Raw genomic sequence first — 14,755 nt, forward strand, 5'->3', positions numbered from 1 at the left:
TGCCTCTGTGTCTCAATTTCCCCTTTTTTAGAAGGACACCACTCATTGGTTAGGGCCTACCCTGTTGACCTCGTCTCAACCAGTTACATCTACAGAATGACCTTATTTCTACATAAAGTCACATTCTGAGGTACTGCATCTTAGGGCTTCAATATAAGAACTGGGGCAGGGGCCAGAGAATTTAATTTGTAAAATCCTGGATTAGCCAGAATTTACTTAACCAGCCACTTATATTGGCTATTTAAGTTATTTCTACTGTACTATGAATCACCCTTCAATGAACATCCTTATATAGAAATCTTTGTCCATGTTTCCAAATATTCCTTTAGAAACCATTCCTTAGAGTCCCTGGGAATACCAATATTTAAGTCTCTTGATAGCACCTTGCCCGGTTGTCTTCCAGAAAGCAGTGTGGGGGATGCCCAACTGGCCGTATCCAGGTTCCGTATCTTCATTTGCTGGGGCCTCTCAGAGGTGCTGTCTGCTGGGTGTGTCAAGGCACAGTCGTCTTTACGGCATGTGTGCACATACCTGCCAGCACAGGCACCTGCATTCTTTCTGTCAAGTCTCATTTGTATTTGATATCTTTTTCCTACCAAAAAGAGAGAGTCCACGGGACTCTCTTTTGCAGAGAGTTAACTGCAAAATAGAAACTGTAGCTCAAAGTGTCTGTTTAGGGCATGTTTCTCTTGCAACCGCATATATGGATAAAGATATCAGATAATACTGGGTTCTCTGGGCATCAGACATTAAATCCGTCGGGGCAGTTTCACTCACACAGGGCTACCTGCCAAGCGAGAGACCAGGAAAGAGAAGTTCTCAGGTTTGGTTCGGTTTGTGGAGCCCACGGCAGCAGCCTGCATCATCCCATTCCTTCAAAAGGCAATCAGATAATAAGCATCAGCCACTCGGGGGTTGGGAGGGTGTCCTCAAGAGCCATTCACACAGAGGCAACTTGATGGCCTTTCAGGGTAGAATTGGAGAGCTGGGGCCAGCTAAAGAAGCAGGAGCTTAAATTTACGAGGACTTCAGAAAAGGAGGCAGCAGAGGAATGCTTAACAGAACTGGGGAGTGCTGTGTGTGTGATGAAGAGAAGCACAGGGCTAGGTGCTGGCGGGCTCCCTTCTCGGAGCGGCGTGGGAAGACAGACGCTTCACTCAGCAGGGCAAGGGCCAGCAGTATGCAGGGAAGGATAAATTTAGCCGGTGTTTCAGGGGAAAACATCGATCTGAAATGTAGTGCTGTCTTTTAAAGGAAAGTGAGAGCTGTAGGCCGGTCATTTGGGACAATTTCACTTGAACAGATAAAAGCCCAGGAAAAAAATGAATGCTTGTCACCAGCTTATTCTGCCAGCAGAGCCAGAGGATCTTTTTTCTGACAGAGCAGCTGGTTTCTGCATGGGGATGATGTCTGGGCCCCTCTCCCTCCTTTATTTGTTCCCAAGGAGAGGTGCTGCCATGTTTTCTGCAGAGAGTTTAGGTTCATATTTCCAGTCCCAAATGTTCGCCTTCCCAAGGAATGGCGCTGGCCCAGGCTGAGTTTGTTTAGCTGCTGGCCCAGGCTGCTGACTGACATCTGATGTACTTAACGTGTCAGAGCAGGTCCGCTGCCAGCCCCCCTCCCAGTTGTCTGGTAACTGCGCAAAGGACATCTGTTGGGGGGATTTTTTAACAAACACTTCTGGCACTCGTGTGGCATCACGGCATTGTTTCTTTCTGCCTCGGCAAAGCTGAGGGACATGTGTGCGTCCCCAACAACAGAGCCCCTGTCCTGATGACATTCCCCAGCCTCCCTTGTCGGGTGGTGACAGTCTTCCATACAGCCTCCCTGCTCCCTTCTTTGGAGGGGAAGTCTGTCAATATTTGGGGCTCTAATTATCTGCATTTGGGCGCCAGGGGTCATTGAAAGGCTGAGACGTTTCCAGGAATTCATGGCTCTAAGAACTCGGAGCTGACCGTAAAGGGTTTCCAGCGAGGGTATGAAAGAAACAAACCCAAATCTCAGCTCCACCCCCACCTGCCAGCCCTGAGCATTGTCCATTGTTTCTTGGATTCTTGGGAAGAAATGGTCAATGTGCACAATGATGTGGGTCCAAGTTAATAATGAATGTAGAGGAAGGAGAAAGGATGTTCAATATTTAAACATTTCAGAGCACTTCGTCTGTGTTGCCAGTTACTGCCCTCCACCCACTTCCTGGATGGGTTCTGTAAAACCAGGCAGGCGTTCCCTAACTCTGCACTGGTGACTGACACAGGTACTTAGATCAAGAGGGAAACAGAGTCTCTTGTAGGCAACCTCACACAAGCAGTATTTCTTCTTTTCTGTTGGCGTTCCTAAAGGAAGGAAGAGATGGCAATGTGCAAACTGAGATTTTTAGGAGTCCTGGAGCACTTATAAGGAGTTTCTAAGCTTTGGCTTCATGTCTGGAATTGTCTTAATATTCTCATATTAGTTTTCTTGGAGCTAACTTGTATTTTAATGCAAATCTTGTGCTTTGGTCCTTACCTTTAAGAGATAAAAGGACTTAACAATGAGACACCATGGACATGTTTAGAAAATGTCTATCCACTATACTTACCAGATAACGCTCCTTAAAAGTTGCCTATAATGCAGAATTCTGTGAATCAATTCCTCTTTTCTTCTTGACACACATTATATAAAAGGAAAAGCAATTCTTTTGGAGGAGGGAAAAACATTTGGCCCCAAGACATAATAAAATCATGCTTAAGGATGCAGCAAACTTTAAAGTCTCTTAGTTAAAGGAAATCAATACTTTTATGATGAAATATTAATAATACTAAAAAAATAAGTCAGAACTACAAATGCAGAATAGCCAGAGTGATTTTACCATTGAACGTACTAGCTTAACATTTGCAAGGGAAACAGATTGTGCTGGAGCGCCTCCGAGAAGCCCCTTTGAGCCCTGTAATCCCCTTTCAGGGCTTTTCCATCAAGAAAACACACCTCCTTGTGTCCAGACCATTTCCAAGCATTTTGTTGCAGCTGCTGCCTTTTGGAAATGAAATGATGAATCCAGGCTGGAGAGAGGTGTGTGCACGTGTGCGCGCGTGCATGCACACACACACACACACACACACACACACACACACAGGCAGAGATGGTAACCAAACAGGGAGAACTGGGGAAAGCTACTTATTTGAATATACAGTTGGCTGTTTCTCCTTTCCTCTCTCCATGAATTACTTCCAGTGGAGATCTTTAAAAGGGACAAATCCCAGCTAGGTTGAACTGTATGAAATCACCGTTTTGGTGGGTTATGATGGTTGAATATAGGCTATTTCATACAGTCCCACCTAATACATTCCACTCTGCAGCAAAAAAATACAAACAGAACACAGTCACATGTGTATTGAACCCAAGCATGAAAGAATTGAGGGAAAAAGTAGTCCATTTTCTCATCTACTGTTTTCATAGAAATCCCTTAAACTTAGATATTTAAAGTTACTCACTTTGTTAACTCCTAAAAGCTTTAGTCACAACAGCAAGCATGAAGAAGAACTTTGCTTTGTGTGCTGGTGTTTTTTCTAAAGAGCTAAGCCGTTCCCTCTGCCACATACTCCATGTGTAAATACAGTATAAAAATAAAAATCCACAGTTCTTACCTCACCAAGCCCAAGTTCCAGGGACCGTAAATGCCAGTTAAGTAATCAACCTAGCTCGTGCTAGCTGAACAGACTCTGTCGACTCATTTAGCCCTTTCAGGCCTCTGAGGTGTGCTTTTGTCACCCTGCTTTGTGCAGGCTTACGAGGTCAGCGGTTCCCTCCCAGTCACACGCCCCCCAGAGTGGCCAGACCCAAGTATTTGTCCTTCTCAAGGCCCCTCCCTTGCAGACGACAGTGCCATGTGCACAGCCCCTGCTTGTGTGGTCCACAGATCTGTCAAGACAACAGAGTCCAGTCTGCTTGACGACCTCAGTGATGCTTCTGAAGCTTGTTCTGGGCCAATACCCATCAAGGTCTTTGTCACACACTCCCTGATCCTGTCTGACCCTCGTACATCCAGATAGTGTCTCCAGTATTTTTTGTTGATGATATGTAGTAGTGCATCAGCCTTTGTCAGTCTGTCCTAGCCCCAAGCTGTTAAAACACAGTGGGAGAGGCCCTGCTTCAGGAGTTGACCACCTGACTCTGCAGAACCCAAGTCATGGCAAACACATGCACATGCAGGTGGAACCAGGACCACAGGTGTGCGGTTCTGCTTTTGGAATGTATTAAGTAGGTGTTGAGTGTATGTGCCTTTTGCAACAGATCCAGACTGATTTGTTGGCTTTTTTGCACAATGCCAGCTTGGAGAATATATAAGGCTAGGCATACATGTCAGTATAGGGTGTGCTCCGTGGGGCATTCCTCACTTCTGGCCTGAGAGCACAGAGCAGGCTGATGAGTTGAGAAACTTGCCAGAAAAAAATCAGGTGATCCTTGGGCCCATGAGAATCTCAGGAGGTGTCTTTTGCAAGCAGGGCCATAGCTGACCCATGCCAGCCCTGGCCAGTAATTCTAGGTTTGGCCCTGTTAAGCTCTGGGGCCAGAGGAGTCAGGGATCATGGCCCCCTTCCCTGTGTCTGGAAGCACTCCTTAATAACTGTCTACCTCCCTCTCACTGCTCTTTTAGCCCTGTTCTCTGCCTCAACAGAGAGGCAGCCAAGACCACCACTGATGGGCTTGTAGTACCTGTGCTGAAAGACCCTTGTGGAGTTCTTTGCTTACTAACATACAGATGGTAATACCACTGGAGGAGGACAGGGCCTGGCCAGGTAGGGACCTGGTCCTTGGTAGTAAAGCCCACATCCTGGCAACCTTCAGTTTTGAAAACCCAGGCGAGGTCATGTCACTGTAAGAGATCCTCAGAGATCTAGTTCACCTGAGTCCCCATACCAACCAACCTTCTGTGGCCTGGAGGGTGCCCATATCTGAGGCTGCAAAGGAATGCTGGCCCAGCTGAGCACCGCCTAGTACTGGCATTCACACAGCCCAGATGCCCCCAGCAGCAAGGGACATTTAGACCTTGGGTCTCTCCCACAGGTGGCACAGCCCACTCAGGCAGGCTTCCCCCCAGGAGATCAAACATTTTGAGGGGCAAAGTTGGGACAGAGATGATGCAGAGAGAGAAAGCAAGATACTGAACGGCCATTTTTTATCTTCTGCACATTTTCAAATGTAGTCCTTAATATCCAAGAGGATTTATCTATGGATAAAGAGCTGTTGGCTAAAAGATTCTGCAAGTTCCTAGCTATTTTTATCTATTAGACATGTTATCCCTTAAGAAGCAACCAGAAATAAAAGTCTGTAAGCATTCTAAGGTGCAGCCAGTCACTGATCTAGGATGAGGTTGCTCAGGCTTAGCCGAGGAGGCCATACATAGAAATGCCACTTTCCCAGACCTCTGATTTGCAAATTAGCCCTGGCTGGTGTGGCTCACTTGGTTGGAGCATCATCTCATACACCAAAAGGCTGGGGGTTCTATTCCTCTTTAGGGCACATACCTAGGTTGCAGGGTTGATACCCAGTCAGGGCACGTATGGGAGACAGCCAATCGATATCTCTCTCTCTCTCTCTCTCTCTCTCTCTCTCTCTCTCTCTCTCTCTCTCTCTCTCTCTCTCTCTCTCCCCACCTCTCTCTTTAAAATCAATAAACATATTTTTACTTAAAGATTTTATTTATTTATTTAGAGAGAGGGGAAGGAAGGAAGAAAAAGAGGGAGAAAAACATCAGTGTGTGGTTGCCTCTCACATGGCCCACACTGGGGACCTGAGCTGCAACCCATGCATGTGCCCTGACTGGGAATTGAACAGGTGACCCTTTGGTTCACAGCCCAAGCTCAGTCCACTGAGCTACACCAGCCAGGGCAATAAATATTTTTTAAAAAGAAGACAATCAAAAATCACATAAGGTAACCGTTGTGGGGAAGCCCAAAGGTTGCCCCTAAAGCCCAGTTTGTTCACATAGTCCTGAAACACTAACTCAGGTGTGGCTCACTAAAGGGAGATTGGAAGGACAGTCTCCATGCAGATGGCTATCTTCCACCTTCCCTCAAGTGTCAGGGTCCTAGCAGTGAGTGAGGGGATTGGGAGGGAACCTCAAGGGTCCTGCTGGCCTACAGAGATGCTGCCATTCTGAACTTGCACCTGCATTGGTAGGGTCCTTCGTTTTGTGTGAATTTCAAGAGAAGTCCTGGGTGAGCTCCCAGGCCTCCCCTGGCCCAGTGGTTCACTGTTTGACTTGACTCTGACTGACCCTGCTTCCTCAGCACCCCTCCCCTACCACACCTTCAGGTAGTCTGGCTTTTCTGGTGTGGCCCCCCACTCAGTGGCCCCTGTCCCCCACTGCCTGCCAGCATCTGTCTCATCTTCCCAGTGGCAGTGGGGAGGAAGCAGTCTCTTGAGTCAGAAGCAGGGATGAGAAAGCCCTATGCTGCCTGCAGCCCCTGTATGCTACAGTCAGTCCGGAGCCACCAGCAGGCTGAAGTCCCAAACTCAGTCCTGTCCCACCCCCTCCTGTCTCACCCCAGGGACCTGGCTGACTGTACTGTGGGGTGAAAGGGCAGAGCTGAGGAAGAAGCCAGCGAGGGAAGAAATAGGCCATGGCCGCACTTGCTGTCTTCAGTTCTGTGCTCGAGGTCACAAGGCCAATTGATTTTTTACTGTTTCCCAGCATCAGGGGGTGGTGAGAAAATCCGAACACTACATGGTGGAAACCTGAGCTGAGGCTGAGTGGAATGAATTTGCTAATGGAAGGCAAGTTCAGTGCACCCTTGCCCACCCCACGGTCCTCATTCAAGTCAGAGATTGTCGAAAATGCATGGGTTGCTTCTCCTGAATCAACCCTTGCTGGGCTTCATTTTATGCTCTTCAGTGTGAAACCAGTATAAATAGTTTTTTTTTGTTGTTAGGGCAGACAGCTCTTCCCTCAAAATCTGAAGAGCTTTATCCTAAAAGAGATCTCGTGAAAACTGGACATCTTTGAAGCACATTTGCTGAGACGTAAATGGCTTAGGGTCAAGTACTTCAGACCCAGAAGCCCCTCATGTCAGGAGCTTGGGCAAGGGGACCTCGATGTGCAACACCCCAGAATCGACCTAGAGCAGAGGGTGTGGCTGGTGGCCCCCACACACAGGAGACGCACTTGGTTTGACTCGCCTGGGATTGCCTGCTTCTTGTTTAAAATGGGGATGTGAATTAAGTTGTTAACCATCTTAAAAACCAGGAGGTTTTACATAAAAATCCAGGCACCTACTCTGACCAGTGTGGCTTAGTTAGTTGGGCATCGTCCCGCAAAGCAAAAGGTCACTGGTTCAATTCCCAGTCTGGGCAGGTCCCCGGGTTGCAGGTTCAGTCCCCAGTCAGACGCATGCAAGAGTCAACCAATCACTGTTTCTCTCACATCAATGTGTCTTTCCCTCTCTTTCCCCCTCCCTTCCCCTCTCTCTAGAAAAATATAAAATAAAAATAAAATAAATAAATAAAAGTAAATTTTTTTAAAAAATCCAGATACCTGGCTTCTCTTGAAGAACAGGAAACCATGGCCACATGAGGGCCCATGTTCTCAGGTGGTAGCAATCAGGAGAGGCTGGGGAGCTGTACTGTACAGTTTTCCCCAGTCCCTATCATTTCCAGTGTGTCTCTGTGTGCCGTGTCACAGTCAAACGGGGGAACTGATGGCAACGGGGAGGACTATCAGGCCTTCATCCCTGGCCCCTCCTCACTCACTGATGTTACCCATCCAGCCCTGTGGTTCTCGAGTTTGCAGCCCATAGGCTCGAGTCTTTAAGGTACCCACTTGCCTTGTATATGATTTTCAAAGGTAGGATCTGCAGAGGTATCTGGTAATAAACAGATACCTCTGCGGGTATAATTCCAGGTTCCATTTTCCTCCTGTATATGAACTGGAGTCTCATGTTGAGGAAGAAAGTTTGCAGAGCCCTGTGGTGCAGTGCTCTGGGATCTTCCCAGAACTAGGCCTTATCTCCAGCCATACAGCTGTCTCTTCCAGAAAGATGCCTTTGGCAACGTTGCCAGAAAGGGTGTAATGGGATGGGAACCTAGCACATGCACTGGAATGCCTTGAGAGTCAGGTTTTCCTTGAGATCCTGCCTCCCAGGGCCCTCAGAGCCAAGTGTTAACATCAGCTTCCCATAGCTGGAAGTCCTTCTAGGGTAACTTCACTTTCTACCCACCTTCTATTGTTGGACTCTCATCATTTAGTTTGTGTTTTGATGGTGTCAATATTGGGCAACTATGGCGTTTGGGTTTGGGTTTTAAAATATAAGCCACCTTGAATCTTCCCTGGAAGCAGGTGATACAGAAGAGCGTCTGCAGGGGATGAGGCTGTGGGCTGAGCTTCCTGAGTGCGGAATCCCTGAGATGAATTCTAAGCCAGCTGGGCTCCTTTCACTTCAGCTCTCTGAAGAGGTCCCTGTGGAATCCCTCACATGCTTAGGTAGTTTGCACATCTTCCAGTTTTGAGCCCAAAATAGTTGCACTTTAGTCACGCAGCCAGCGCCCTTGGAGGAATTGCAGTCTGCCAGACAGCACAAGCTCTGAGCAGACAACAGAGGTCAGCCAGGGCCCCTCTGCCCCTTGGAAATTGAGGAAACATTTGGCTCAACCTCCTCCCCTCCGAGTTCTCTGGCCCGTGCACATGCAAGCCTTACCACCCTTTAGTCTCTTGCACCCCCACTGTTTCCAGGTCTTGGCCTTCATGCATAAACTCTCTGTGACCTGGTATGAACCCCGAAAAAATTCAGTTCCCTTCACTGGTTTCCACCAAAAATGTCCACTTGCACAATGCAAAGGAAGAGTTGAAGGAGTGTTTCCTAAAGATATGGGGGATTGTGGAAAGGTCACCTCTCCATTTTGGTTGACCCTTCCCCTCCTTTCTCTCACACACCACTCCCAGACTTCCCCCAAGAAGCTCAGGGCAGCTTCCCCTACACTGGAAGCTGTGGGAGTCAGCCAGTCCCTTGTCCCTGTGGAACTCAGATGACGTTCCCTGAGTTAACAATGATTTTTCACAAATGTCCGTTAAGATTAGGTTCAACCACATAGTAAAGAAAAATCCAAAGGACAAGTGTGTTACCCTCTCAGACAGAGAAAAGCTGAATGAAGGTAGTCAAGGGCCCCACAAAGGCACCAAGGATCCAAGCTCCTTCCTGCTCAATATTCTGCCATCTCAGTGCTCCCTAATATGTGATTCATTCTAATGGTCCAAGATAGCTGCTGGAGTTCCAGCCATAACATCCATGTTTTAGGTAGCAGAATGAAAGAAGGCACACATCTTCCCTTTTAAGAAGCCTTCCTGAAATCCAACATGCCACATTTATTTCTATTCCTTAGCTACAACTTAGTCACCTGGCCATGCCTAGCTGCCAGGTTCTGTAACTGCAGATGAAGGGGACAATGGATATTGGGAAACAGCTCACAATATCAGAAATGCTGTCCAAAACCCTCTTAAGCACAGAGGATTCCAGATGCTGAACGTGAAAGTAATGATAGTCATTGCACAAAATAGCAAAGCATCTTGTAAGTCAAGATTCTTATTCCATGCTTGGGAAGGCCAACTCCTATATAGCTGATGAGGCCCCAAGGTGGACAGGGCAGGCACAGGAGCACAGGAGAGAGAACAATTAAACCCACCAGGCTGCAGCTGGGCTGAGCTGGCTCTAAGCTGTGCAAGCCTTAAAGAATGGGGAAGGGATTTGTGAAAACTGAAAAGATGCAATAAGGAATTCTGGACTAAGAGAACAGCCCAGCTGAGGCAGAGAGAAAGTGGTTCTTGTCATGCAGTGTGAGGACCTACCTAGCCTGCTAAAGGCAGGCAGCCCCTTCCTAACACATTCACCTGCTGGTTCTGAGGGGTAGGGTTTGAGGAGGGAGTTGATACAAAAGTCAGGTTGGGGAGGGGAGGAGCCAGTTCACTCACTCCCTCCAGATGTTGTCAGATGGGGCCCAGTCATGCCAGATCTTTCTATTTTGTATGAAGCCAGAAATTCAGGTTTGCATGTGAAATCTTCCAGTATATAAAATGGTGGTACCTAAAACAAATAGACACACGTGTGATGTGAGCCAAGCATATCACATCTGCAAGCCCCTGGGCTGCTGTTGGCCAGACCTGGGTCCAGACTCACTCAGCAGCCTGGCTGTCCATGGGGAAAACTTTAGTGGACGTGCTATCCAAAGTGAAGGGGTGTGTAAATAGTATATTAAAGGTGCATTTTTAGTGCCTTCTCACAGTTCAAATCAGATTCAGACTTAGAGGTAAAAAGAAAAGTATTGACTACTTAAGTGAAGAGATTCTCACTAATACAGAAAAGGGTGTTCGTCCAAGATTGCAAAGCTGTTTGGGCAGAGTTGGGACTCGAACTTGGGGTTCTGACTCCCAGCCCTGTGCTCCCTCTTTCAGTGGGCCTCAAATAGAAGGCTGACCCTTTTGTTGTACTTTTTTGTACTTGACAAAAGCCAGAGACTTACTCATGAGTTCATCTTCCCAGAATAACTAGCAGAAGAAGGCCAAAGAGCAGCAGGAGGACCCGGCCTACCCCTGGGAAACTCGGACTCCCGGACATTGCCTGTGGCGCAGGGCTGCCAGTTTCCGGAGCACCGCACCTGCTCCAGCTTCGGGGAGGTTCTTAGCGAGTCTGGGGAGAGAGTCTGGAAGCCAGGGCAGATCCCAGGGGCGTGTCAGGGACCTGGGAGCCAGAGCCTGTCCCGCCCCCTGGCAGCTTGTGTTCCTGCCTTCACCCTCCCTTGTTTTCCTGGTTTAAATTAACATCTGTTTTAGAAATCTTGAAAAATTCAGGCAAGCACAAAAAATAAAATTCACCTTAATGAAACCACTGGGTTCTCCTCCAACTTCAGCTCTGATCCCTTCAGCCTATCTGTTCTCTGTACAAGGAAGGAGGCAGAGCCTGCATTTTATTTATTATTTTAGAACAATGGAAGCATGTGGGACATGCCTTCACCAACTTTTTTTACTTACTATGTCTTGAGTGTTTCCCTTTACACTCTGTCTTCTTGCATAGCAGCATTTTTATCAGCAGCAGAGGATTTCATCATCTGGACATGTTAGCATTCATTTGGCCTTTCCCTGTTTTTGGCTGTTCTGATCGTCTCCACTTCCCTGTTGCACACACCAGTGCTTTGAACACCCGCGTAGTTCACTGGGTGGATCCCTTCCACAGCACACCCTTCCAGATGTGGAATCAGTCAGGTAGTGTGAAAATCTTTCAGCCTTTGATACATCTTTTGCAGGCTGCTCTTGAGACACACTCTGGGAAAGCCAAGAATTATATCTGCTGGAAAAGCTCTCGGGGAGGCCTCTTTGCCTGTGCCCTTGTCCCATGACCTCTGGCTTGCCTGTGCGTGTGCCAGTACTAGGCAGTCCGAGTGTCTTTAACTCACACCCAGAAAGCCCCTTGGCTCCATGCCACAGCCAGGTCTTCAAGAGCTGCCCTGCCCGGACCCAACAAGTGCAGGAGGACAGGTGCTGCAGCCACAGGCCCTGGTCCTGCACTCCCTTCAGTGGCCTTCTGACCCTTGACAAGTCAAACCGACTCAACATGGTTGACACCTCAGTTGGGGAGGAGCCCCTTGAAATTACAGGAGGGATCTGGGCACCCAGATTAAAAAAAAAACCAACACGTTGTTGGGCCTTCCTGGGTTCCCAGTGCCGTGGGGAAGGGAGAGGAACGAAGGCAAGGTGGATTTTTAGTAGCAGCAAGTGAGGGAGAGATGGGTTCAGTGACCTCTGCCCACCTAGACCCTACAAACAGGTGGGGTTTTTTTTTTGTCTGTTTAACTCTCAGCACATACAACAGATATGCAGTGTTTATTGCCAGCCAGTGGCCTGACCCCCAACGCATGCTGGCTGCCGCAGGGCCCCAGTGAGCAGCTGTGGCAGGGGCGGTGGAGGCAGGGGGATGCAACATTTTAAAAAATCACTTAAAAAAAGATTTATAAAACAATTATTTAGGATGTTTGTGATTTGCCAAAACAAAGGAATTCTGCTAGTCTGACTGCAGCTTCAGCATCTCATCTGCTGCCCTCCAGGCCCCAGGTGCAGTGTCTTACGGCAGCAAACCAGGGCTTTAAAAAGCCTGAGAGAGAAGACACATGTCTTGAGAGCAGGGGTGAGTGACCACCTTGATGACAGCACCATCCTTCATCCCCTCGGGCTGAGGCGAAGTCAGGAGGGCGAGAGGCTTAGTCCCAACTCTGTTCCCACACGTGCAGGCCCCCTTTCCACAGCTCTGATAGATACACGGCTCAGGAAAAGCCATCTTGACATTTTGATTTGTTGAAGGACATTTCGTTTTCGAGGCAGGTAAACAGCTTGTGAAGTTGGGGGTTTACCACTTGAGTGATTAAGAAGCAAGCAGCTATAAAGCTGGTTCTGTGGGGCTGCGGCTGACTACCTCTGGGGATCTTCCCGACTCGTGTTTGGATCTGTCTTTATGTTTGTCATCATTCATCTGAGGCACACCCTCCCCCCACCGAGCTCACAGAACATCACTCAGTGCCTGTTCCTAAGAACTCGAGCGCATTAATCCTGCTCTTCTGACCTCCGCCCGTAGGTGGAGGCAGGGAGTCTCGTCCTCTGCAAAAGAGAGGTGGGTGAATTTACCCACCACGCTCCCTCCAGGCCTCCCATCCACCTGCCATTACATCATCCCAAACCAGAAGGGCCTGGCAGGGGATATAAGTAGAGGTGTGACTTTTAAGAAACTGATCCTTAGACAAAAATAACTTCACACAAATAGTACAAAATAGCCCCTCTGTGGTGGCCAGGTGTAGGGTCCTACTAAGTCCTAAGGGAGGGAAAGAGCAGCAGGTCCCCTTGTCCACCCCTTGTCCACCCCCAGCCAGGCCCTGTGCCCACGCACTGATGGGTGAAGGGACAAGGCTCAGGGAAGTGCAGCTTTGCCCAGGCCCATAGCTGGAAAGTGAACCGATCAGGAATGGAACCCAGACTTCCCTGTGCCAGAGTCCCTGCTCCATCTGCTACCAGGCTCCACTGAGGGCCAGAGAGTAGAATATTTCAGGCTTTGCAGGCCATGTGGTTCCTATGGCAACTACTTAGTGCTGCTGCTACAGCTCCAAGGCAGCCACAGACGATATGGAAGCAGAGGACTATGGCTGTGCCAGTATAACTTCGCTTACCAGTCACCCCTGCTCAGCACCCTGCCACCTTCCTGAGTTCTGAAAAAGACGAGGTCAGTGCCTGGAGAACTTCCAGAAGAACTATCAGCAGGAGCTGGGCCGTGTGAGCTTCAGGCAGTTCAGATGGTGTGAATTAAGTTTGGGGCTAACTAGGGGGAGTGCACTCAGGAAGAGGAGAGGTTTGCTGATCCCAGGAGGATCAGGATTCCCACTCTCAGCTGGAAGGAGGATTTTCCCCCCTTCCCCTCCCCAACTTGCTGCTGCTTCTGAATTATGGAGCAAAAGCACTGGGGCCCGCAGAGCACCTGTGTGGTAATCCTGTCTAGCTCCCAGGGGCTGAAGCAGGCACCACCAAGGTCTGCACAGGCTCCTGGGGTCACTGATGGGCATTTGTTCCATGAGTGCATGTATTTAGTGAATAAAATCAGAAGCCATGGCCCTTTAGAAAAGCAGACTGTAAATAAGACAGATGTCACAGCCTGCAGAAGCACCGTCCACTGAGAGCAGCTCCCAGGCGGGCCCTGCAGCAGAGCCCCTTTCGTCATAAAGAACGCGCTGCTCTCACCGCATGCCAAGACCCGTGCAGGAGTTTAATGGACACACTCTCATCGTGTCCCCAGCTCAGTGGGGTGATGAGAAGCTGGTGACAACACACCCAGCTGGCAGTCAGGAAATGGCACAGGACGTGTGTTCCGGGGCTTCTACGTGGTGAAGCAGGATTCGCCCCACACTGAGTGTCTCCAGAACATGGGGCTCATCCACTGCCCTGTGCTGGGAAGGCCTCAGGCCCCAGAAATGTGTCGTCTCCTCTCCAAACTGAGTCACTCAAGGGCCACGTGAGATTCTGTGCCGTCATTACAGTCACACAGTGGGCATCTGTTCTGAGAAATGCTTCATAGGCGATTTCATCATTGGACAGACATTGCAGAGTGCACTCACACAAACCGAGGCTATGTGTGCTACCGTGCACACGTCTGGGCTTCATGGTGTAGCCGACAGCTCCTGGGCCACGACCTGTAGAGCATGTTACCGTCCAAAACAACACGAGAGTAAAGAGCACGAGAAAAGACAAGGCAGTTGAGAGACAAGCTAAACATAGCTACTGCAAACACTTTATAAGCAGAAAGAGTACATTCTAAGATAACAATAAAAAGTAAATACATAAACCAGTAACATAGTCGTTTATCAGCAATATTAAGTATTATATACGATACATAATTTAGACAACTGGTAGCACAACAGGTTTGTGTGTACCAGCATCACCACAAACTCATGAGTAATGAATGCATTGCACTATGACAGCTGTGACACTGCTAGGTGACAGGAATTTCTCAGCTCCTTATAATCTTATGGGACCACCGGAACGTCCTTTTGAGGCATATGACTGTAACTGGTAGCTTTTCACCAGAGCTGTCGCTCCTCCCATGCCAAATTCGCCAGACATGCCAGGGCAGAGTGAATTCTCTAGCAGGGGGCATCTTGGGGGCTCTCCCCTCCCACCCTGTGTGGCTTCAGAGCTTGGAGCTGATGCCCTGCCTTCAGCAGGACTCGGACACGTTAGCAAAGGTCCCAGGTCCCT

The 14,755-nt window shown here is 48.7% G+C and overlaps 1 protein-coding gene across 9 annotated transcripts in view; it reads left to right on the plus strand.

The window, feature by feature from the left end:
• The window catches only part of CLEC16A (C-type lectin domain containing 16A), a 220,453-nt gene that overhangs the window by 192,111 nt on the left and 13,587 nt on the right, over positions 1 to 14,755 (plus strand). The window lies entirely within an intron of this gene.

Source organism: Phyllostomus hastatus, unplaced genomic scaffold, assembly GCF_019186645.2.
Source record: "Phyllostomus hastatus isolate PE091 unplaced genomic scaffold, TTU_PhHast_1.1 phas_scaffold_385, whole genome shotgun sequence".
In the NCBI taxonomy this organism is placed as follows: Eukaryota; Metazoa; Chordata; class Mammalia; order Chiroptera; family Phyllostomidae; genus Phyllostomus; species Phyllostomus hastatus.